Raw genomic sequence first — 24,551 nt, 5'->3', positions numbered from 1 at the left:
CCAAACACTTGCTCTAAGCAGGTCTCATTAGATGAGGTTGCTCAGTCTGTGTCCCATCCAGACTTGAAAACCTCCATGGTGGAGATTCTACAGTCTTCCAGGCAAATGTTCCTGTATTTGATCACCTTCGTGGTAAAAAATTATATCCTTATCTAATTAGAGTTTCCCATGTTCCAGCTTTTGTCCTTTGCATATCATCCTACCACTGTGCACCACCAAGAGCAATCTGGCTCCATCTTCCCTGCATCTTCCAACCAGACAGTTGTAGACAGCAGCAAGGTCTCTCCTGAACCTTCCCTTATTTAGGCTGAACAAACCCAGTCCTGTCCTCATATGTCATGTGCTCCATTTCCCTGGCCATCTTGATGGCCCTTCAATGGACTCATTCCCATTTGTCAGTGCCTTATATTGGGAAATCCAAAACAGGACACCGTACTCCAGATGCAGTCTCACAAGTGCCACAGAGGGGAAAGATCACTTCCCTGGAGCTGCTGGCTATGTTCGTGCTGATACAACCCAGGAAGCGGTTGGCCTTTGACGCTTTAACCGGTTGGCCTTTTTGTTTTAATGAATTCTATTTCAAATCTATAGTTCACTGAAATTTAAAATAAGCCAGTCAAAACTGAAATAACACTATGCACAGAGGTTGTCAGTGGTTTAAATACAACCAGCAGGAACTGGTTCAATTTCTGCACAGACTTACACCTGAGTCTTTGTTTATAACCAAGGCTCGTGCTAATTTAACTAGCATGGCTTTCCTCCTACGCTGTGGACACAAATCAGCTTAAGAGCATTTCAGCAATTAAATGGAAGACATTTTCATACCACTGTCAGCAGAGTGACTCCTTACTTACATTAGGGCAAATGAGAGTCAAGTTCTAAGAGCTGTCAAGTAGAAATTAAATTTATATTAATAAATGCAATGCATACTGGTACTCATCCCCCACCACCCCAGACCCTTACAGTAAGCCCTGTTGTGAAAGTGCTAAGACTTTTCAAACTAGTGATACTTTTCAAACTGGTAGGGCATTGCCGTACGACTTCAATAATCATTTACTTTTTCACAGGAAAAGGTAAAATACCACAACTTTTTTGCATCATATTCATTTACTTCTTTGACTTAGATAAAGAATAGTAGATCCGAAGATCTCACAAAGAGCAGGACAAATTTTTTTTCTAAAATTACTTTAATGAAAACAAAGGCATTAAAGTTTTACACAGAACATTCTAAAATGCCCAAGTATTAATCCAGGGTAATAGCTCCTATAAGCATTACTGAATTATACATTTTAAATTAAAATTCTCAAAAATGGGAGTGGGTATATTACAAAACTGAAAATAAATTTCACAAAACCTATTCTAAGTATTTTCTATGCAATGATTTGTGTGAATTATTTAACATTTTCATTAACATTGTCTGGAAATGTACACTTTTGTCTGACTCATGTCTTGAGATTCTTGTAATGTTAAAGGACCTAGTTCTGCAAGTTTTCCTGCATAGGCACGCCAGTAAATGCACACATACACATTTCTAGAACTCAGGAGATTCAGTACTGAAACTATAAACTAATGCTGAATGTCAACACCATTTGAATCGCATTATATGTACATTGCTCCCTTCTGAGCATTATACATTTACTCTTCCGCATTACATTAAAAAAAAAAACAAGCTCATAAACTTTTGCCTGGTTTTCACGCTCTTTCAGAAGCATATAGAATTTCGGCTTGCAAAGGGAGACAGAATTCCATCGAAGAAAGGTTTTCCTTTAAAAAGTCAAGTATCTCTTGTGCCCAGTTAAACAACAGAAAAGAGCTGCAGTCCTTAGTGCAGCACCTGTTTTGAAAGAGATGTGGCAGACCAAATAATTAAATCAAAAATATTCAAACACCAATTAAGATTTGACTTGAGGTTCAAGTAAATATTTAAACTAGATCTTACGTTGTCAGAACCATCCAGACCATCTCTAATACATGAGAGAGTGAGACACAGACAGATGATAACAGTTACTGAAAATTAAAGCTGCTTAATTGTTTGCATCAAGCAGAAGGCAGTCGAGCAACATACTGCTATGGAGATTTTATTTCTTCTCTCTACTTCATTAGCACAGTCCCTTCAGTGCGTGAAAAGTCTCACCAAAATCAGTGGGTAAAGTTTCCAAAGGAATTTTCAACCCAGATATGTGGAGGGGAAGTAGGTGCCTCAGTGCTCTCCTAGATACTGAAAATTTCTTAGACAGATCCATTTGTCACTGGTGAGCTTTGCAAACGTCTAAACCTCTATATGCATATGCCTCTATCAGTTAAAATTCAGGTCAGTTAGCAGTCAGTAATGAGTGTTGCTGATTATGCTTACGGATGGCTTCAGTCTGCTACTCTTTAAAACCCATATACTGATTGGAGAAAAAACAGAACTCAGATTTTCCTGTTCCACATGTATCTAACCATAAGTCCAGTGCATCCATTTCTCCTTTTCCAACATTAAACTTGCCAGTTGCTGCCATGTCTCCTTGTCAGCAACTCCTAAATAAATGCACTGAATTGGGCCTTTCTAATTCACACGTGTGAATAAACCCCAAATTCAGGATGTCATTGCATTAGCTTAAGATATGCATAACAATTCTTTTCATAGCGCTATCAAGAATTTCCAGCTGCCAAAGACCAGCTAAAGTGAGGGAGAGAAAGAAGCGTGCACCTTTGGTACAACTTGGCAGACATAAACAAGGGAAAGTATTTTGTATGGATTTCCCGAAGGATATATCAAGAACTATCTTCAGCATGTTGTAGATTATAAGTAAGATTTAATTTGGAGTATTAATAGCTATCTTGACAATTTCATCTCTGCAAATGTTATTACTATTAAAGGAAAAAAATTCTATATCCATTTTGCTGAGGCCGTTAGCCTGGAAGTTCATGTGGTGAGAGGTATTTCTTGCTTAGAATATAAATTCACTTGCACAGTATGTATTTTGCAAAAAGAGAGAGTACATTGGTTTCTAGCCTTTTTAATGAGAGATAAAAAGAACTACAGATTTTTTTAAAACTTTGCCTTTGCTTTTGGCACTCATATGTTACAGGTGCCTGCAATTATGTGGAGGCATACACAATATTAGCACTTAGATATTTAACTTTATAATGTGCCTATCTAGACAGGATGTGAGATGTCTAAATGAGGAATCTTGTACTCACACTATGCCATTACACAAGATCTCACCTGAAATCATCTTGCCCACAAAGCTGTAGTTATAAAAATTGAGAATATGACTATTTTCCAAATGAAACTCATAATGTCAATACCAACAATTTTATATTTTTGACTGACTGCTTATTACATTATTTCATATCTTATGGTAGTCCAGTAAAAGTAATCATCTCAAACCACAAATTCTAAATTTTACAAGGATATGGGATACAGATATACCTCTGTAGAAAACATGTGAAACCACAACATAAAATTACATGTTTTCCGTAGAAAATACCTGTGATCCACTAATTTACAAAGAAAGCAAAAGAACTGAAGTACAAAGGACCTACCAACAAAACCTTCAGAGAGATTACAATGCATTCACTCAAGGAATTAGTACAGGCTTATACCACAAAAAACAGTTGGTAAGAAGCTCACGCTCTCCAAATGAGGTGCACTAACATTCTTGATTAGCATAATATGGATAAAGAAAATTTCAAAAATGGTACTGAAGCTATTTTTTTCAATTACTACATCAATAAAATTAATGTGTATCATCTCTTTCAAGGTTGATTATTACAGTGAAAGCATTCCTTTAATATTTATATGAACCGAAGTTTAAAAAAGTATACCTAACTAAGAGAAATTATGTCACTATCCTCACACAGTAGTCCCACACACCAACTCAAGTTAAAATACATTTTTTTTAAGTTAGAATCCTGTCATTCATGTTTTGCACTCAAAAGGCACAACTATATTTATTCTCAGCTAAAACTCACTAAAAGCAAAATCATGGGAAGATCTAACTCTATGAGAATTTTTCAGCTAACAGAACAGAATAGCAGCAGGAGTAGCGTTACTACCTGAAGTACAACAGGAAACAAAGCTAAGAGAGAAACAGTCAATGTAAGCATACGTCTCAGCTATTATTCACTCACATATAATTGCAACAAAACATTGTTTTCTGTGCAAGGCATTCTAGAATAAGTACAAAACTAACTTTCTTGCTAATAATGTGAAGCACGGGCAGATTCACAAATCTGTTGTTGTTCACTAGCTATGCAAATTTGCCTTTTGTAACACCACAGAAAGCCAGAAAATTATGGAGAAAGAAAGAAAAATAACTGATGCCAACCATTTGGCATATAACAGAGCAAATGAAAGAAATTCATTTTGTCTTATTGCAGGATGGCAGCATTGTGATAAGTTGGTTGCTTAGCATTTGGGTCAGCAGACTGAAATTGCAGTGAGAAGACAAGACTAAGCATTCTACAGTATTATCACAGTGTTTCTATTTCTGGTGCATTTCTTCATCGGAGAGAAGATGCAACTTCAGGGTTAGACATTTCTATAGACAGTTTAGTCTCAATAAATTTATATATTAGATCCAAATCCCCAAAATCTTATAATTGCTTCTAGGGTTCTGGGAAAGCTAAACCTTCTGAAATATTGCAGATTACTGCTTGAAATATGAGGATAGGATTCAAGCCAACAGGTTTGGAGGGACTGTTTTTCTTGATGGTTAACATAAACATAAAGAGACAAGAGACTAAATCAGTGGCAGACACAACCAAGTTCTGAGTAGAGAATTTATAGGGAGCTAGAATCCAGGTTAATTCAAGACAAGAAAAACCACTTGCCACTGTTTCAGCTGCAAAGCGTCAGATGTCACAAGAGCCCAAGTTCTTTGCCATAGGCAAAGCTCCAAGACACATCCTGAGAAGGGGTTGTGTGAGAAATAAAAAGAAACAACAAAAAAAAGAAAACATTTGAGCTGAAGATAGCTCCATCATCTTCAATAGACACAAAAGCCCCATCTCAGAGGTGATGGAAGAGGAAATTGGTTTGGGGCTTAGATGCTTGAGGTAGATGCTAACCATTTCCAAGACAAAAGCAACCCTCTTTCTACCAAGGGCAAGCAAGAGGAAAGAGAAGCTGTTTTCTTTCCAGTAGGACAGAACATAAAGCAAAGCTACATTCTGAACTCCAAGAACAGGCATGGTCATTAGCAAAACTTCCACCGTCTACAAAGGAGGCCAGCATGGTTCTCCGTATCTTGTGCTCATCATGAACCCCATCCCAAGGTCAGAGTTAAGGCCATAGAAAGGACACATCAAAAAGACAGTATCTTTGGCACAGTTACACCCCACTGACAGATACAATTTTGTTGTGTCATGGTCCCAGACTGGTGCTGTTTTCACACAGAAGGTTCTTCTGGAAGCTTCTGTTGCTTGTGTTTTGCAGACTTCTCTGAAGTCAGTCTTGGCTAGCAAATATGTCTGTCTGAAACACACAGTGAAGTCACACTTCTTAAAGGGCATCAGGTCAGCCGAACAGATGGGCATAAATATAAGAAGTGTTTGCTTCAGGCTTTTTTTTAATAGATTTTCATCCAGACATGCTATAAGCAAAAATGAGTGGTGTCTATAACAACAGCAAATAGACGGTATTAGACAAAGCTAAGCGACCCCTTAAGGACTGAGTGTATAAAATGGACTCCATCACGAAGCAAGACCACTGTTTTAAGTTCAGATGGAGTTTCACATAAATAGCACTTCCTACAGATGCTCTCTCATGTTACAGTCTCAACAAGCTCTAGGTTAACTATACTTACCCCTATCAGTGCTGTCTTAAGGAGGCTCTTAACAGTAACCAGTCTCTGGTTATGTTCAAAATCAGGCAAGCCTATAACCTGCCAACATTTCCTGAAGCAGGAAAAGTTCATATTAAAGACACTGTTTCTATTCAAATCTTCATTTTCTCCCACCGTTTCCTGTTTACTGGGGAGCTAATACAGCTCCTGGGGAAACTGACTGGTAGTAGGGTCCTCTCTGACAGCTTCCCAAAGACACACTTTTTCCCCACACACTCATAGTTCAAAACATACAGTGAAAGTTTCATCCATCTCTGACTCAAGTGGACTCAAAGGTCACCATAAAGATTTAATTCAAAATGAATCCTTGTTCCAGCTTTAATTTTGTAGTCTGGTCAGTAACAGGATGACTAAAGGAAAGCTGCAATACAATATCACAGTTTTAACTCTACCACAAATTATAGCCACTAGACATTTTTCTAAATGTCTATATGTAATCATAAAAATTGTAAGACACTTTGATACTGCATGACACTGATTAGGAATAAAAAACATGTCATAGAGCCCTGGAAACCAGAGACCTTTGCAAATTATAGCAAAATAAGACTTATATTCATTTAACTTTTATAATACAGTTTTATGATGTACAAATTATATTATTAACTAACCTTGAAACGACTTGAAGTTTTCAGCCTTTCTTTCAAACGTTTTTTGAACTTTCTGGTTGCTACTAAGGCAGCTTTGATTTTCTAAATCACACTGCCTCATCAGACCTGGCCCCTTTCTGGAGTGATTGAAGAAATGCAGAGAGCAGCCCAGACACCCATCCAGGGAGAGAGTACTAGCAGAGGAACTGCCAGTCAGGAATGGAGACTGAAAGGATGACAAGTACTTCTCTCACTCTTTTAAAAATACAAAAGAACTCTGTGACACAAGAAACTGTAACCAGTGTCCCATTAGAAAGTGTCAGAGGCATATATCTGCCTTCTCCCCACTCCTGCAGTTGTGACTGAATGTATTCAAGCAAAGCACAAAAATGCAAAACTTCTCTCCTGGGCAGCATCCAGAAGCTGTAGCCCTAGGATTTTTTTCCCACCCTGCCAAGGCATACACACGTTATGTTGTTCAAATTCCTTGACACTGTCCATAGTTGATAAAATAAGTTACTTATCAGTAACTAGAGTTCTTCAAAACATTTACACATACGCGTTCCATTTATGTGCAAACTGCAGTTACTAGGATGTAACTTACATCTTTCTTCCAGTGATTGTCCACATCCATTTCCACAGAAATGTTACTTCAAAAGAACCCCATGCTTAGTTATCAGGGTCTTGGTGTCCTTCATTTAGATAGTAACTGAAGGATCATCCTCCTAAGGCATGTCCACATGAATGCCTCTGCAGTAATGCAAAACTTAAAAGACTGGGATTCAGCCCCAGAGCTGTACTAAGCAAATGCTGGGATGGAAAACATTTTTCAGTGAGGTCCCAGACATAGCTTGAGCTCTAATGGAGTGTACTGTCAAGGTACAAAATGCTTTGACTATGTGAAAATGGATTTGTCTTCGGACCTGTAGCTATTAATTCAAATAGACCTTCCAATATCTAAAGCAGTGAGTGCTGTAAACATAAGAAGAAAGAGTTCTCTTAAAATCAAAAGTATGAGGTGTGGCTTCAGTCTTACAGGAATTGAATTTAGCCAAGAAAATTGTCTTGAGGTGACACTTGGAAACTACCTTGGCAAGAAATTTGCAGGGGTACATAGGAATGCGTTAACTGAAATAAGCTGTTTAGGGGTGGCAGAAGTATACAGGTTACTTCCTCTCCCTTTGCAAGCCAAAATAACAGCTACCAGAAGTTACCCTTTCAGATATACAATGCAGCAGTGAACGAACCAGCAAGATTCAAAAATTTGGCCCATAAGAGTCCTCAAGTTCCCCTGAAGTCCTTCCAGAATGGAAATGTATTACCCAAAGTTCACAGGAGCTCAGGAGTGCTTGGTGTGAGAACACAGAGGTTACACATGCCCTGGAGGGTGATGGTCTGAAAGGCAAGCCAGAGAAACTCTGGCTGAGCAGAAAGATGACTCCTTCAGTGATAGCAAGTATTTTCCTCTAGAGAATACTCATGTTTGAACTGAGAAAAGAAATTAAGAGGAATATGAGACTTCATATTTTGCCAGTAAGCTCTACTTGTCTAGGAACAGCAGGGGTGTGCTAGTGATGAGAGATAGTCAACATTCATGCCATGAGGTAAAGGTGCTTACAGAAAGATGCCTCACCTTACCGAAGCTGAGTAAATGGATCCAGACTGGGGGGGCAGGCTTTCAAGTTACTTCTGTACAGGCAAGGGAGGAGGAAAGACACAGGCTTGGTGTCAGAAATGCATCTGAGACGTACTTCTGTTTTTCTTGATATTCATCACAGAGGAGTTCCCTGTCCCAGGTTACTCATTTCAAATTCCCATTTCACCAAAGGATGTTCTCCTGCACCTGAAGAAAAGCAGGAATCCTGTACCACTTTCTTAGCATAGAACATAACAGCATTGTCACCATTAAACATGACAACCTCAGAAGAAGATCCAAAATGTTCTACAGGCTCTGAAATCACATGTCCATGTGGGGTTTTCATTCTCCTCAGAACCAGTGTCATCCTTCTGGCTGATGAAATAGTTCATACAAACAGGAGGTCTGTGGGGGGTCTGTCACATCAAAGCAGGACTGTGGGAGATGCTGAAAAGGGCACCTGCTGGCTCAAACTATCCAAAAATCCAAAAAGTGCATTACTGTGAGAACTGTTGTGTTTGATAGAGATGATGCCTGCCTGAAGAAAGGATGGTCCTTAGCCAAACTCAGCCTAGAACCTGAAGGCATAGTAACCCTGAGACATCTTCAAAGTGCACTCTATCTGGAAACAGAGGGGATAGAGCAGTTATGGTTGGACTCAATGATCTTAAAGGTCTTTTCCAACCTATACGATCCTGTGATTCTGTGAATCATAAACCAGCTTGTAGTGCTACTTTAAGGAAACTAGTTTCAGGCAGAAAGGCTTTCTTTGCCACAGTATCCAGTGCCATTGCAGTCAAGTGTAAAACATATTAGATGCTGTGTCTAAATTTCAGAGACCCAACTTTGAAATGTTGGGTGTCCAAGAACCATAGACAATAAAGAACCTATTCTTTGAACAAAAATCTAGGTGCAGTAACAACAGCTAACCTCAGATGAAATCAAGTGCAGCTATGACAGACAATATGTTGAAAAAACTCAGAGTTAAATAGATCCTGAACATTGAATGGAATGGTCCTGATTCACTGGGGTTCATAACTTCTCCATGTGTTACTCCTACCTGGAGACAGAGAAATGTATGTTAAGTTCAGCGAGTCTAAGATCAGTCCCTTCTTGAATGAATATCATAAAAAGCCAGTGACCTTCTTAAATTTACAGATATAATGGTTTTTTCTCCTTTAGTCAAGGATCGATTATCATCTTTTTCTCTTTAGAGAGGATGTAGAGCACCACTTCCTACATGAGCTAGTCTGTCACCAAATGAAGAGGAAAGTAACAAGTAAACCAGGAGGTGGTGACAGCAAGAGTAAAGGAAGAGATGGGTGACAGCTCTCTGGTAGGCTTTCAGTGATGTTAGCAAGGTTACAAGGGCTCAGGTGAGGATACACTGCCAGAAGAGGCCTTGAGTGAGGGAATCTCTTACATCTGCTTTCCTCAACATGGAACCTGAGGTGAGGCTGGCACTGGAAACTAGGGGTTTTGCAAACAGATGAAACTACAAAGGTGGGCAGGTACCTGGAGATAAAGGCACACTGCAACATCAGAGTGCCTTTTTCAAATAACAAAGGACACCATAAATCCTCACCTTAAAAATGGTGATTCTATAGAGTAAATCTTCAACCTAGGAATGCATATCCCTCAAGCAATTAAACAAATATTCCTAGGATGTATCGTGTTTAGCAGAGGCAACTCAGTGTTGCACTTAACTATGAAAGCTGATTTGAACTAGGACCAAACTGATACGACATGTTCCCCAGAACATAAGAGCAGATGCCACCATGGGTCTTTTATTCACAGTAAGCAGAAGAAGGTCCTGGCAGTTGCCTGGACAAACTAAAGGAACACAAAAGTTTACATTCTTACCCAAAGTCTCCAGACACCTGCAGTCCATAAATTTAGACTCCTTGTTTCTTCTCTCGGAAGTGGCGGTGATCATGAGGAAAGGTAGCAGCAGATGAATATACAGAAATATGACCATCCTTCTGTTCCCGTATTAGTCTTTGTGGTTATGGGAAGCAGGACATGGAAACATAGTCAGCTTCAGAATGGCTTCACTTACGTGCAAGGAGGTTCAGGATGATTCTTGTCCAATGCCTTATTAGTCTATTAGAAAGTTTAATCTCACTCTCCAAAAGATAGAGTCTTCTAGCACATGGATCAGAAAACTGAGTATGACCATTGCACGTGGCATACTCATGAAAGGTTATCTCCACCATCTCCACTGAGACAGAGACATGGAGCTTGAACATAAATCAAGAAAGGCTGTAGTTCAAAGTCAAAACTGGGGCCGCACTATCACTGAGAGGCAGAATAGTGGTTTCTGCTATTGAGGTTGTCCATGCAGCATGCTGTACGATTGCAGAGAGATGCTTCTTATGCTCTCCATGCTACCTTTCCTGCATTCTTCATACAGTAAAGGATTGCCAACAAATAATGTACAGAAGATCATCTAATGCAGTACAGGAACCTAGGAAGCCAGTTTTCTTCTTTCTGGCTTAATTTAACATAGCTCAGAACACTTTGCAATAATACTCTTGACCTATACCTGATCTTTTGTAAAATAGCCCATTAAAATCCCCAGCATACTTGCTGTATTGTATCAAGGATTAGATGACTTCAAAAATGTTTACTTAGCTAATATATTAAAATCTGTCCATACCAGTTGGACCTCAAAGGTTAGCTTCCTGCCACAGGAGGAAAAATATTTGCATGAGGTTTACATTTCTTTTTAGTTGTCATGGGCATTCTGTAGGAATTCTGAAGTAGTTGTCCTGCCACATGAAGGTATTAAAAAAGTGAAATGCTGGAAAATGACCTACAGATTTGGCTCTCATCTGCCTGCAGTGATGATGGTGGTCTGCAGTGTTGAGAGGTTACAGATTTTGAAAAGTATTTTCTCTCAAAGCAATGGTATTGCTAAAAGCAAAGTTCACCTAAGTGCACGTGGAAAGGAAGAAAATGTTGCTTTAGGTTTTAGGGCTGGCAGAGCTATAAAATAAGTTGTATCTGCATGAGCTACAGGATGAAAATTATTCACTAACAATCCTATTCACAATGATAACCAACCACCAAAATGTCAAACAAAAGGCTGGAAACCTTTATTGTATCAGATGCTTGTCAGTCTTCTGACAAACGTGTCAGCTCTGGGTATTTTAGTCAGCAATTTCAGTAACAACCAAATGGCCTTTTGTACACTGAACATGAAGACAGCCTTCAGTTGGCATGGAAAATAATAAATCTCAGGCTTTTGAACCTTTAATTCTCACTCTTTTTTTGGATGTGTTGGAAGAGATAAATGGGAGCTTTACTGATCTCCTTGCTCACATTGATCCAGAATGTAATTTTATTCAGAAATTTTATAAATTGCATGCCTCATTTAAAAATCTGGAATGAAATGTTGCTTTCCAATGTAGGTCATCAGCACAATTCTCAGAACAACTTCAAGACAGCAGGCTGCATGTACAGCATAAAAATGCTCATAAATAACTAACCAACGGGCAAAGGAGCACACATTGTATTGAAACCCAGTTTGAGGGGTAGATTGGAAGTATTCAGACCCTGAATGCTCTGAAGCTGGGTGCTTCATAAATGTATTGCTTTTGCTGGGTGCTTCATAAATGTATAGCTTTTGGCAAGTCATGTGTATCAGCTGTATCTCTGTGGGTAAAACCCTGCCAATCACAGTCTGCTTTAAAAAAACCAAAAGTCACCTTTTCTCTCCAAAGAGCCACAAGGGATGGAGGCAGATGAGGGACAAATTCAAACCAAACTAATAGTCTGTTTATCAGCAGTAGCTCTGCCAATTTGGTGAAATTATGCCAAGTTTACTCCAGATTCACACCATAGCTCTGATGAAAATCTGGGTATAAGGAACTCAGTTGAGGAAAAGATGCCAAAAGAGAATCTTACTTTCCAAAGTAAAGTTTTGTACCTCTGATAACCCTGATACCTGACATTTTCTGTGACCAGAGAACAAAAGAGGTGGAGAAAAATAGACCGTTTCAGACATCTATGCCAATTATGATTAGCCAGGAGAAGCACCCTCATACTGACAGGTCAACTGACTGCTATTTTCATTACTCAGCACCTAACCTACAACTTCATATTAACTCAGCATCTAACCTACAACTTTGTATTATTAATGTTTTAGAGGGATAGCAAATGAATCTCCAGCACTCTTGGGAGCACTAGCATGAAGCTGGCAGTTCTTAGCGAGAATCATTCAAAAACAAAAGTTTAAAAAAAAAAAAAAAAAAAAAGAGTGATGACAGCCATGGGATAAGAAGGAAGTTTTGTCTCTGTGCCTGTTTAACAGTTGGCTGGCAGCAGTCCTGTGGCAAGCCCAGACATCTCGGGGCCCAGGCAATATCTGGGCTCACAAAGGTGACATATTGTTCAGGTTTGCTTCCAGATGGCCCAGAAAGAATCAACTTGCAAGTCCAAAAGAGACTTGGTTCAGGAACTCCTGCTGTCACTGCTGTCAATCAGTGCCCTTGTGATAAATTGTCTTAAGAGTTTGATTCAGACTGCTATTTCTTACATTACCTAGAAGAACTCTGTATTATATTATTTTCCCCCTGAATCTCTCAGAAATGCTGAATTGAAACACTTAAGATGATTGAGTACATCTTAAGACAGAGAACTTTTAGGTAATGAAAATTTTTCTAGACATTTTGGTCCTTTTTAAAAGTATATATCTGTAAAAAAGAAAAATCAGTAGTTACTGTAAAAGCTGCCTATTGACAACTTTGAGTTCAATTTGTTCATGTAACACAGCACACTAGAGTAGCAGTATTAAATCAGTAACCTAACTGCACATAATTTTTTTTTTACAGAATTTGGTGTCTGAAATTGCTTTTTTTCTTGTTTTAGAAAATAAGTTTTGCAGCTTACACACTGTATACTGATAGCTGTTATAAACTGCCAGTGGGGCAGAAACATATTGATTTGCTTTCAGGACGCTGAAGCCCAGACAGGAGTGCATACATGTCTGCTGGAAGTCTTGCTATCAAAATGAGTTCCCTCCAGAATGTCCACCTATTGTATTAAGAATAAATAGCATATAATTAGAATTCAATGACATTGTGAAAGAATTACAAATAAAGTCTGCTTTTCTCTTAAGACAGATGAAAATTAAAAAACAATAAATAGCAAAACCTGAGTATTAGGAAATAAAAGGTCTTAAAAAAAAAACAATCTGTCCTGAAAAATAAAAATAATATTTGAAATGGCTCTCATATCCCTTTTGCCTACTTACCTGGCCTTTCTGAAACCATAAACGGAACTTTGATATCTCAGAAAAAATTTTCAAAGGAGAGGTTCACACAGTTGATTTGACATCAGCAAATTTCCAGTACCATTTTAGAGACTTTTTTTTTTCCTTTACAAACATCAAACCTTCTAGAAACTTATTCACACACCAAAGCTAAGCCAATGATAAATTTGTAAGTAATGGAAGGCTTCTAAGATTAAGAAGCCCCAATTACAGCTTAGAATTGTCATTCTTTAAATATTATGAAAGAGGTAAGCTAAACATCAGAGAAAAAAAAAGCTGTGAGAGCAGGAGAGAATTTATTCAGGCTGCTCATCAATCTGCGAACGCTAATTGGTGAAAGCAGTGTTCTGATAGTCATTGCATTTCAGTGCATGCTTCTAAAAGGCCATTTACTCTTATAGTTACTCATGAACTTCATCAGAGCCTGACTTCAAATGTAATGCTAAATGCTGTAATTCAAATCCAAAACCAGAAATGTAAACAGTGGCACAATAAAGATACTGGTTTATATGAATTCATCACAGCCGTGATTACTTTCAATAAATCTACAAATTCAGCTGCATCAGGAATAATTAACGTTGGAGAATAATTGAGCTAAAAAGCCCTTTTAAAAAATAAACTACCTAAGGACTGGAATTTTTGGCTACCTCTGTTGCAAAGAGACTGTGGCAGTGACCTCAAAAGAAACACTGAGTCAAAATAACCAAGGACCCAGCAAGAAGAGTGGAGGAAGATTCTGAGAATGAAGAGGCACTATGACCTTTTTTGGCCAAGCAGATACCGTGTTGCATTAGTCAACACAGCAAAAAATATGGAAGAGGTGAAAGGAAGAGAATCCATTGCAGGTCTGGAAATGCCATTCTAATCCTGGGAAAGGGCACCTGGTTTACAGACAACTCTGACAAATATAGTCCTTATATAAAGTTACCTGAATGTGTCAGTCTGTGAGTCAGTACGAATATGAAATATTTGAGCTGATCTTTTCCCTGCAGTGCAAGCTGTCACATCTGTCACTTGAATGTGAATATAATGTACATGGTACATATGAATTTTTTCTTTGAATAGTTTACTGATTGTCATTTTCATTTTGATGGCTATGATGCTGACTAGACATCATCAATTTCAGTTATTCTTTCTCCAAACCTAGCTGTTTGATCACCATTTTTACTCCTTGTACTGCAGAAGCACAAAAGATAGAAACACTTTATAGCTCCATTCCATAGTGAGCTGCGGTGGTGTGTCACACTGTGGTTTGTGCCATAATTCAGCAGGTCGGGAGGTTGCTGTTCTGAAATGGTTATCCACATACCCACATCATCTAGAGCTGTCGTCTGACCTTTTCCTGCCTTTTTCCTTCAAAGCAGTAAGGAAGTCCCAGAACATTTCTGACCTGCTGCAAACCTTAACATCCGTTCTGTGAATGCAATTCAATATACACGCAAAACATCCTTCTTTTCCCTTCATTCATCTTCAGTTCCTACAATACCATACTTACAGCAGGATATAAAACACACTCTTCACAGTAATGCATTCAGAAGTACTTTCAAGAACAAACGCTGTTATCGGAGATGTGCAATGTATCTGACATGTTACTGCAGGACTATCTGGTTTGTGCCAAAGAACTAGCTGATATCACCCGTCCACCTGGAAGTTTTCAGTACAGTTTCTGTTCGTAGTTTCTTTTAGACATCATTTTGATGATTTCTCCTGGGAAAAGACCAGTGTAGAGGAACTATTTATCATTTTCAAGAAATGAAAAATAGAAATTTCAACAGAATAGATCACTTCATATTTAACAGCTGGAAAGCAGCAAGAGATGATTTGACATTTGAAGAAAAGCTAACATGAAAAACCAAAAAAGACCTGTCATATCATCCGACACGATCCTACTCTTAGTACAACAAGTACAAAGCACAAAGGTGATACGTGTAACACAGCTGAAGCAGGCATGCTGAGGAACAGCGTGCCTCGTTGCCCTGCTGGAGGTTAGTTTGAGAAACCAGCAGTGATCATACAGATCTGAAATGTAATGACTTTACACTGCAGAGTGCCAATCAGAAACAGCCACTGCTGCTGGAATCTGATATTACCATAAATTATTGGATGATTGTTGTTCACCATTAATAATAATTAATCATAACATGACCCTACTCTGACGGACACGATACAAATGGAACAAAAAGAAACCCTTGTCTCAGACGGCGAAGGATTTATGATGGGAAACAAACATAAACAGGTAAGTCAGGAAACACAGTGAAACAGGCGTGTTGGCAGTTTTGGTGAGCACTGAAGTCAAATAGAAGCAGCAGCCCCAAAATTTTAGATTTCCATGCCATCAAAGCAAATAAGGGTTTTGATGAGGGAGATGAAAAATGAAGGCTTATGGTTTTGCTAAGGTGTACCTGAGAATATGAAGAGCAATTTGCAGGCTACGTCATATATTATAGTTAAAAGGAAAAACTGATTGTATCTTGCATATTTATAGGCTTGATTCAGGAATATTCTTAGGTAAAACAGTAAACTTCAATCAGGGATTTGACTAAAATTTCTGTAGACAGAGGTATTCTTTGAAGCAACTATACAATATAGTGAGATAGGTGATCAGATCAGATTATGATTACATACTGTTTACTCTGCAGTCTAAATGCAGTATGATTTCTTTCAGGGGGCCAAAATGACAAGCTGTGAAATGCAAAAATTTGCTTAAACACAAAAAGTGTTCAAGAACACAAAAATCAGTGTTCAAATTATTCAGCTGAGGAGAACAAAAGGAATAAAAACATGACAGAGGAGATGGAGCTATGAAGACACGTCATGAGCAAATGATATTTTTTTACCATGCATTTAGATAGGAAAGTCTTTTGTTTAGGCAGAAGGATAATATTTTTATATAGCCTGCCAAGACACTTCCTCCATCTGTCCTTAGTGAAAAGGCTACCCTCTTACCTTCACATTTGGACTTCTCTCCTATTCTTTTTGACACTACCCCTTAAAACTGCCTTTGTTAATGCTTAAGCAGGTCAGTGATTTGCTGTCAGTATTCTAATAAGGACTTCACTTGCACCAGTCATGCACAAATATTTATCCTCAGATTGCAACAAGCATTGGTTCCTGATGAGTAGAAGTGGACTTGCAGAATGAAGATCTCAGGAAGTGGGGAGTCTATTGATTTTTTTCCCCCTCTATTATAAAAGAGGGCATGTAAAAAACAAGCATAGATTTGAGCTTATTTATCTTACACTTTCAGATATGAAACAAATGTCCACATGTTAGGGAAGATGTGCTTTTTTGACAAATGTAATATCAGTAATGTCAAAGTTGAGGATTATCCATTTTTAAAGGGCTTTCTGGAGGGCCTGAGAACATTCACTGCATTTAAATTAAATGGATGAAAATCCTATATATTTTTCTCCACTAAAATTATAACACATAGAACAAGTGATAAACAAGTGGCAACAAGACCAAAAACGCAGACTAATTTCTACTATTAAAAACAGAAGAAAACTCCAAAAAGCCTTTCAGACTCTCAAAATAAAAATTCTAATAGGAGAGGGTGGGAGGAGAGGAACTCATCTTTCCTGTCTTAAGTTTTAATGAATGTGCTTCTCATAAGACAAAGGAAGAAGCTACATTACTTAGCATATTGAAGAATATTCTTCTAAAAATAGCCACATCTTGTTCCCTAAAAACGTACACCTTAGTCAAACTAATAGGCAGCACAGAACTTATCTGGTACAGTTTGAAGACTGAATGCACATACACGTAGCTGTGTTTGCATCTATATGTACACATCACATCCATGTCCACCTATTCAGAATAAGGTTAAGGGCATAAAGTTATGAGTACTCACTCTTAGTCTATCCTTTGACAAGTTCCACCATTACAGCTTGCAAGCAGTGGAGAGCTAGATACTGGTGAAAGAGGAGGTGAAAAAATAGCTGGCAGACACTGTTTTATGCAAAAGTCTGATATTTTATCATAATTTCCACACTCTAGACTGTAGATACTTTAAGAGTATTGCTGTTATTGCTATCCTTTCTTCAGGTGCAGTGTGCATCTAAAAGAAGATCTATGCTTTGGCTCATAAAATCCAGGTGAAACTGTTTATATTTAGTTTTCTGTTAATTTACAATATTAGACATTCAACCGTCAGTTAGTTGTAGTTATCCTTGTAAACACCTACACCGTGAGAAAGAGGGTATCTATGCTGAGCTTAAGGGTCAAACTTACGAAAGGACTAACTGGAGAGGTGCTGGGGCCCAGTGATTGCAGTGATGCAATAGACACAGATTGCTAATAAATTTCACAGGGAGCGCAAATGGCCTCATAATGAAATTCAGAGAAGTGCTAGCACCCTGAAGAGCCTGGGTTAGACACCCAAATCAAGGCTCCAAGGAAATATATGCTTCTACTTGGAACTCGCGTCCAAAACTTTTCCCATGGATGTATTCTTTAAAAATAGAAAAAAAAAAAAAAGTCAAAAAACCAGATAATTGCACAGCAGGGATTATTTTTTCTTTAAATCACAATGAGGGCAGGGCACCTCCTCTCCTGTGAATCTCAATCCAATATTAGAAACCTGAGTTCAGCTTTGCTTGTGCTGAAGGGAAGGGAATATAAACTAATCAATATATTCCAGAAGAAAGACTTGGCTATGGAGTCACAGGAGAAAAGATCACTGTCACTCTTGCCTACTTTGCATACAGAAGTAAGTGATTCACTGAGCTGAGAGAGGGAGGAAGAGGTGAGCAACACTCTTTAGCCTTGTGATTAAGCTGCACATTCAAGAATGTGGGAGAGCATGGCTTTGTTCCCTTTTCGGTGGCTATTTCTATTTTTTTAATCTAGGTATTGTTAAATGCAAGATGTATTAGCCAGTCTAGATACAGGATAAGGTGCAATCTGTACCCTGTGTGAGCACTCTACCACATGTCCTGGCTAACCTTTAAGAAGGAATACAGCACCATGCCCTCCTCTGCCAGCCTTCACCACCACCACTGGAGCTGCAGAAAACAGTTAATGCATATGAGGTACATTGGAAATGCATCTAGAGATCGGGACTCACAGGTATCACCTACCTTGGCAATCCCAGCAGGTGTCACACACAAGACAGCTACAGTCTTACCCTTGTTTTCTAGCAATATACTAGCATTTGCAAAGCACAAAGCCGTGATTTGTGTGAGTGTCGTGGTTTAGCCCCAGCTGGCAACTCAGCCCCACGCAGCCGCTCGCTCACTCCCCCCTGGTGGGATGGGGGAGAGAATCAGAAGAGCAAAAGTAAGAAAACTCATCGGTTGAGATAAAGACAGTTTAATAGGCAAAGCAAAAGCCGCACACACAAGCAAAGCAAAGCAAGGAATTCATTCACTCCTTCCCATGGGCAGGCAGGTGTTCAGCCATCCCCAGGAAAGCAGGGCTCCATCACGCGTAATGGTTACTTGGGAAGACAAACGCCATCACTCCAAATGTCCCCCCCTTCCTTCCTCTTCCCCAGCTTTATATGCTGAGCATGACGTCATGTCGTATGGAATATCCCTTTGGTCAGTTTGGATCAACTGTCCTGGCTGTGCCCCCTCCCAACTTCTTCTGCACCTGGCAGAGCACGGGAAGCTGAAAAGTCCTTGACCAGTGCAGCAACAACTAAAACATCTCTGTATTATCAACACTGTTTTCAGCACAAATCCAAAACATAGCCCCATACCAGCCACTATAAAGAAAATTAACTCTATCTCAGCTAAAACCAGGACAGTGAGTACTGCAAGCTAGTTCTGCAACAACCAAATCAGGTGCTAGAGTCAAGATAGCTGTGTTAGCATTGTTACCTTACAGAAAATATATATTGTCTGTCTCTCAGGATCCTGAATTTTATATGTTTTTATATATAGATGTTTTATATAAAAAGGAATGCGGTGTTATAGAATACTATTGAAATTTGGATGGCAATAAGTAGAAGCCAAAAGGTCAATCTCCTTCAAGAGGTTGTCTGGAGGATTTCACAAAATTTCAGAAGATGCTACTTAGCATGTGTACATGTGCATGAAAAGCAGCATCTCAGCAGTGCAAATACTGAACAAGTCCTTTTCCTCCACAGTTTAGAGTCTCTTCTGAAATTTGGAGCTCGTCTGAGAAACTTGAAGTCTCCTGAAACTTCTGAGCACCACACTAGTGGTAACTAATATTAGTGACATTCAGTGATTCCTGAAAAATAATGCTAAATTACCATTTGCCAATTCTTTGTGGGTTTGCATAAGACATGCCTCAGATACCGATAGTTTCAATTCATGTCTGAAGTGGTCAAACAGTCACAATGTGCTTCACACCACGGCAGGAGAAACTGCAGCTACATCAATATTCCACAAGAAACACAATGTTTGGAGCTAACAGGGCAAACAGCAGCCATTCACTGTACAAAGGCTGAAAGGTTCTTTAATCTGAGGAAAAGAAACAAAGCTCATGAAAAGAAGGCCTCCTATACTAAAAGCTCAGGAGCTGGAGGGGAAAAAATAGTCTGTACTACCCGAAGTTAGGATGCAGGTCAAGTTCTGAGAGGAGGAAAATTTTGTTCTCAGTGAAGCAACTGAGGTGAACTCAGAAGAGTATCTACTCTATCTACTTTGTCCTTCTCAGAGGTGATTCATGGATAGCACGTGCAGAGAGATGGGCTAAGGAACCCTCACACAGGTATTCCCAGGGAAAAGCTCTTCAGCAATGCTTGCATATAGATACACCCCCAGTGTGGATGTATCTATGAAGGAAAAGGAAACTTTCCATTCTCCCCAGAATTGGCAAGGTGAGAGTAGTATGTCTAGTATTGATCACTTTTTTTTGCACTAGATAAAGGCTTCCTGGAGAAAAGCGAGAATGATCAGACAAAAGTCTAAATTATGTGTGTTCATTTATATATGTATATGTATATGTATATGTATATGTATATGTATGTGTGTGTGTGTGTGTGTGTACATGCATGTTCATTTTTTCCTATATGCTAGGGAAAAAAAAATGCAGGGACGATAACTTCAGTCATAACATTACTCAGAATAAACTGTTCTCTATGTCCATGGCAGCCAGTAAAATAAGTAAACTACAGCAAGGAAGAGTTAGGCAGGGTATTAGAAAAACAGCAAGGATGTTCAGGTGCTAGAATCTGCTGTAGAATCTCCAGTACTGGCAACATCCAAGAACAGATCAGGCAGTCATCTCTTAGCATATAACATACAGCTGACATCTACTTGCAGGGGAATAAATCTATTAAGGGGGAAGGATGAATTATTTGGCCTCCTGAGGTCTGTTCTAGCCCTACCTTTTTACTGGTAATGGAGGAAACAGACAGTGCTGAAGGAAAGCCTTGCTACAACAAATCTTAGGAATACTTAGTTTCTGTCACTAATTCCTAGCTCTGTATTGTGTGTTTTCTTGTAGTGGTAGACTTCAGAGGTGAGGTTCTATGAATGAAAAATGCTGGTTTAGCTCCCTTGAGACCTCTTCTTGGGACAGGTTGTCAAACATATACAGAACTTGCAGCAGGAACTGGAAAAATCCAGTTGAGTGATAATAGCAGGAAATGTAAGTCCTTACTCTCCACAGCTCAAGTAGTTAAAAAAAAATCCTCATCAGGTCTATTGGTTAAGCCACAGAATCCTACCTAATGCCACCATGCATGATTTACCAAATAACTGTCCATTCTCATGAACAAAGTGTATCCATCTTGAAATGTACCTCAGAGAAAATCTTCCTGATGAGGTAAGTATTAACAAATCTAATTTAGTCACATTCATTATAATCAGTTTTTCACCCCTGCTACGAGAAATCAATATTTGCCCCTGAAATCCCCATCAGGTTTCTGGGTACGTTATAAGGCACAATATTGAACTAGGCACAAAGGATAAGGTGTTCTAATACATATATTAAAAAAGCAATGTTAATAATATTTACGTTGTAGAGCAAAAAAGTGCAATTCATTTTGCAGAAATATATCCCTTTCTATTAGCTGGAGATCTGACTGCCCTAAACATACTGGGTCTAAAACTATTGTCCTTTCTATTGAGCCTTCCAGAGATCAGGAGATATTCAGGGATAATTTCCAACACCTACTCAAAGAAAATCAAGCTATTTTATACAATGGAACTGCCTTAGCTGGAAGAAGAGACATCCCTCTTAGTCTAAAGCAGATCCTGTCCTTTTTCTCTGTGCTTCTCTTTGCTCTGATGGTGAAGTTTTGTTGAACCCCAGCCTTAGGGCATCTCTTTCCTCCTGGAGCAAAGTGATGCAGCTAATTCAGGGGCCATGAAGACCAGTCCAATGTCTAGTCTATCTATTCTTCCCCTGCATAGATAAGGGAAAATGATGCTGATTAACATAGAGAGTCCTTAGACGTACATTTTATAGTAAGTTTGATTTGAAAACAATTCACTTTTTTTCCCATTGGACAAGATAAGATATTAAATTTTAATGGGGGAATTCCTTGAAGAGTGTATACTCACTCTTTCTGATTTTTCTTCAGTTTTCATATGTCATATCTTCATTGTAAAAGTCTCTTCTCAGCCCCACTGGACATCTGATTTTAGTGGTTATCCGTTTTTCCAAAGCTGGCTCGTTCTAACCACCTAACTTCCAATTCCTTTGTCCTTTGGCTGTTTCTGTGAGAACTAGTAAAACATAGTTCTCAATGGTCAGTTGAGCTTACTACTTTTCTCACTACTCTAGGAAAGGGGGGAGTGGATTTCTTTATATCTAACATAGCTTGAGATTTTTGTTATGGGAAGAGATTTCAAGCACTTAATCTCTTTAGCTGAAGAGCCACAGTCCTCTTTTTATTAATTAAAGCATTTAGAAGGAATTTGAGGGAAAGATATGATAAAACAGTGAATCAAAAACATCTTTAAGGTGGCTGCAACAGTATCTTATCTCCAGTTTTACACACCAAAGTAAGAAAGCTTTAAATTTATTCAACTCCTTGCCTCCTAATTGTATCCAAGATAAGGATAAGTATCCATAAGGATAAGTACTTCCACACCCAGCTGAAGTCCATTTTATGCCTGTGCCCAGTCACAACTTGTGTAATGAAACACACTGCAACATTAATGATACTTGTTCCAACAGCACTCGGAGAAGTGGGGAGCAAGATTGGCTGTGACCTGCTGCAGAGTTAGAACAAAATCTAATTAACTGCTTATTAAAACTGTCCGTGTTGGTTATGCATAAACAACCAGGATTTGCATATACATTCATTCTGCAGGTTTAATTTAAGCACACTGATGACACTCACTGAAGTATACAAAAATATATAGACTATATAAGGTTAAATAACTAATGGCATAGTTATGTTACACTTCTTGATTAATCTATTGAAAAAACAACCAAGTGGAAGCAAAAACCTGTCACAGAGTATTTGCAACTTGCTAATTTAGAAACTAGTTTTATGGGCTACAGCTCCAGCACTGGAAGCCATCCCCAATTAATAATGCCTAAAACATACTAAGAAAATAACATTGATTTAATAATGAGAATTTCCCTAACTGGTATACATAGTTTTAGCCAACAAGTCCACAAGTGTGAATAACACTTAAAACAGTGAGACAGAGAAGTAGATCAACATTTGACCTGCAAATGTAGAATAACTAGAGAAATGAGTCAAAAAGCAGATAAAAATATGAAAATAAAAAGAAAAATCATAGAGAAGCTCAAACAAGATAAAAATGTGAGGATAGTCTGCCTAATAAAGACTGGGTGATGCATCATTTGGTTTGGAGTTTTTTACTTGTTTAAATATTATCAAAGTTCATGTTTTGTCACAAATATAGGATTCAGAGTGGAATAATACAGCTTTCACGGCAATCATCAACCCCTTCTTCATTTGGTAGGAAAGAGAATATAAATAATGCAGGAAGAAACTATTGAACTTTTTTAGTTCCAAACATTAGTGCATCGTAAAAGCAATCAAAATATGAAAGGCAGTTACATGAGCATTTATCAGTCATACTGTTTTATGCATTTTACTTTTTATATTCTGGATCCATATAATTAGGTAGGGAATTGTAAAACATAATCCCATGCCCTGTGGCAGTGTGATTATGATTAAGTACATAAATGAGTTCTGCACGTTTAAAGGTTAATTACTTCAATTTACAAATTAATTAATGCATTTCTAGTTTGTTTTTTTTTAAATAAAGGCTTATTCTTGAAAAGAACTGTGTTATTTTCTTATTTCATCAATAGTCTATAAACTCTTTTTATGCTGATGTATAAAATACATTTTGTCCATTTTTCTTTTTAATATCCTTATATAAAGAACCCTAGTACACCTAAAAGAGTACGTACCATACAGAAGAAAAATGTAACACTAAGTGGGGCACCATGCCCTACTCAGACAGTAGCATCACACATTTCCACATAGTAGTCGCTTAGAATATTAATAACACTTTGCATATCACAACTTCTAACAATTCTCAGCAACTGGCATGCCCTGTCAAAAAAAAAAATCAATACAAAATAAGACAGCTGTCAGAGCAGCAGATGTGCAGAAGTTAAAAATCTCTGATTTCCTCCAGCTATATTTTGGGGGGAGAGGCTTGTTGAGAATGAAGCGACATGAGACACTTCTAACTTGATCCGAGCACTAAGCAGACAATCCAGTTTCTTTTGAATTCCCTGCAGCACAGTGCATTCAATATCAAAGCTGGAGTACAGCTACCGTCTATGTGTGTGCCGATGATGGTGTCTCGGTTTAGGCAAGCAAAGCAGTGACACTTTGAAATTCTATTGTACATAATAACCACAATCTACACAATTTGCCTCTGTGTGCCTGAAAGAACATCTGTACCATTTTCTATTAGTTTGTCCCGCAACATGCCTTAACATCAATGAGTAAATAGAAAATTCAGCAATGTGCTAGAAAAATTTGGAGTTTGATGGAAAAATAAGGTTCAATAACCTATAAGAGCCTTCAGAACCATCACCTTCTATAATAGTTTGCAAACTCCAAGTACTTAAGACTTTCACTGTGGTTCTTCTTTATTTTTCTCACAACAATCATATGATTAACAATTGCCATATTGCCTTATAGGATTAAAATGAAAACATTATTGGCTTTCCTATGTGTTAACGTCAAAGCATGGCATAGCAGAATTTATTGGTGCTGGAGTCTTTCTTGCTCGTGACCGCGCTGCCACAGAGCCAAGCTACGTTCTCAGCACAATTCACAAGCAATTCCCATTCCTCTT

Source organism: Mycteria americana, chromosome 2 (assembly GCF_035582795.1).
Source record: "Mycteria americana isolate JAX WOST 10 ecotype Jacksonville Zoo and Gardens chromosome 2, USCA_MyAme_1.0, whole genome shotgun sequence".
Classification (NCBI taxonomy): domain Eukaryota; kingdom Metazoa; phylum Chordata; class Aves; order Ciconiiformes; family Ciconiidae; genus Mycteria; species Mycteria americana.
The sequence above is the reverse complement of the archived record's forward strand: the minus strand, read 5'-3'. Positions refer to the sequence as shown.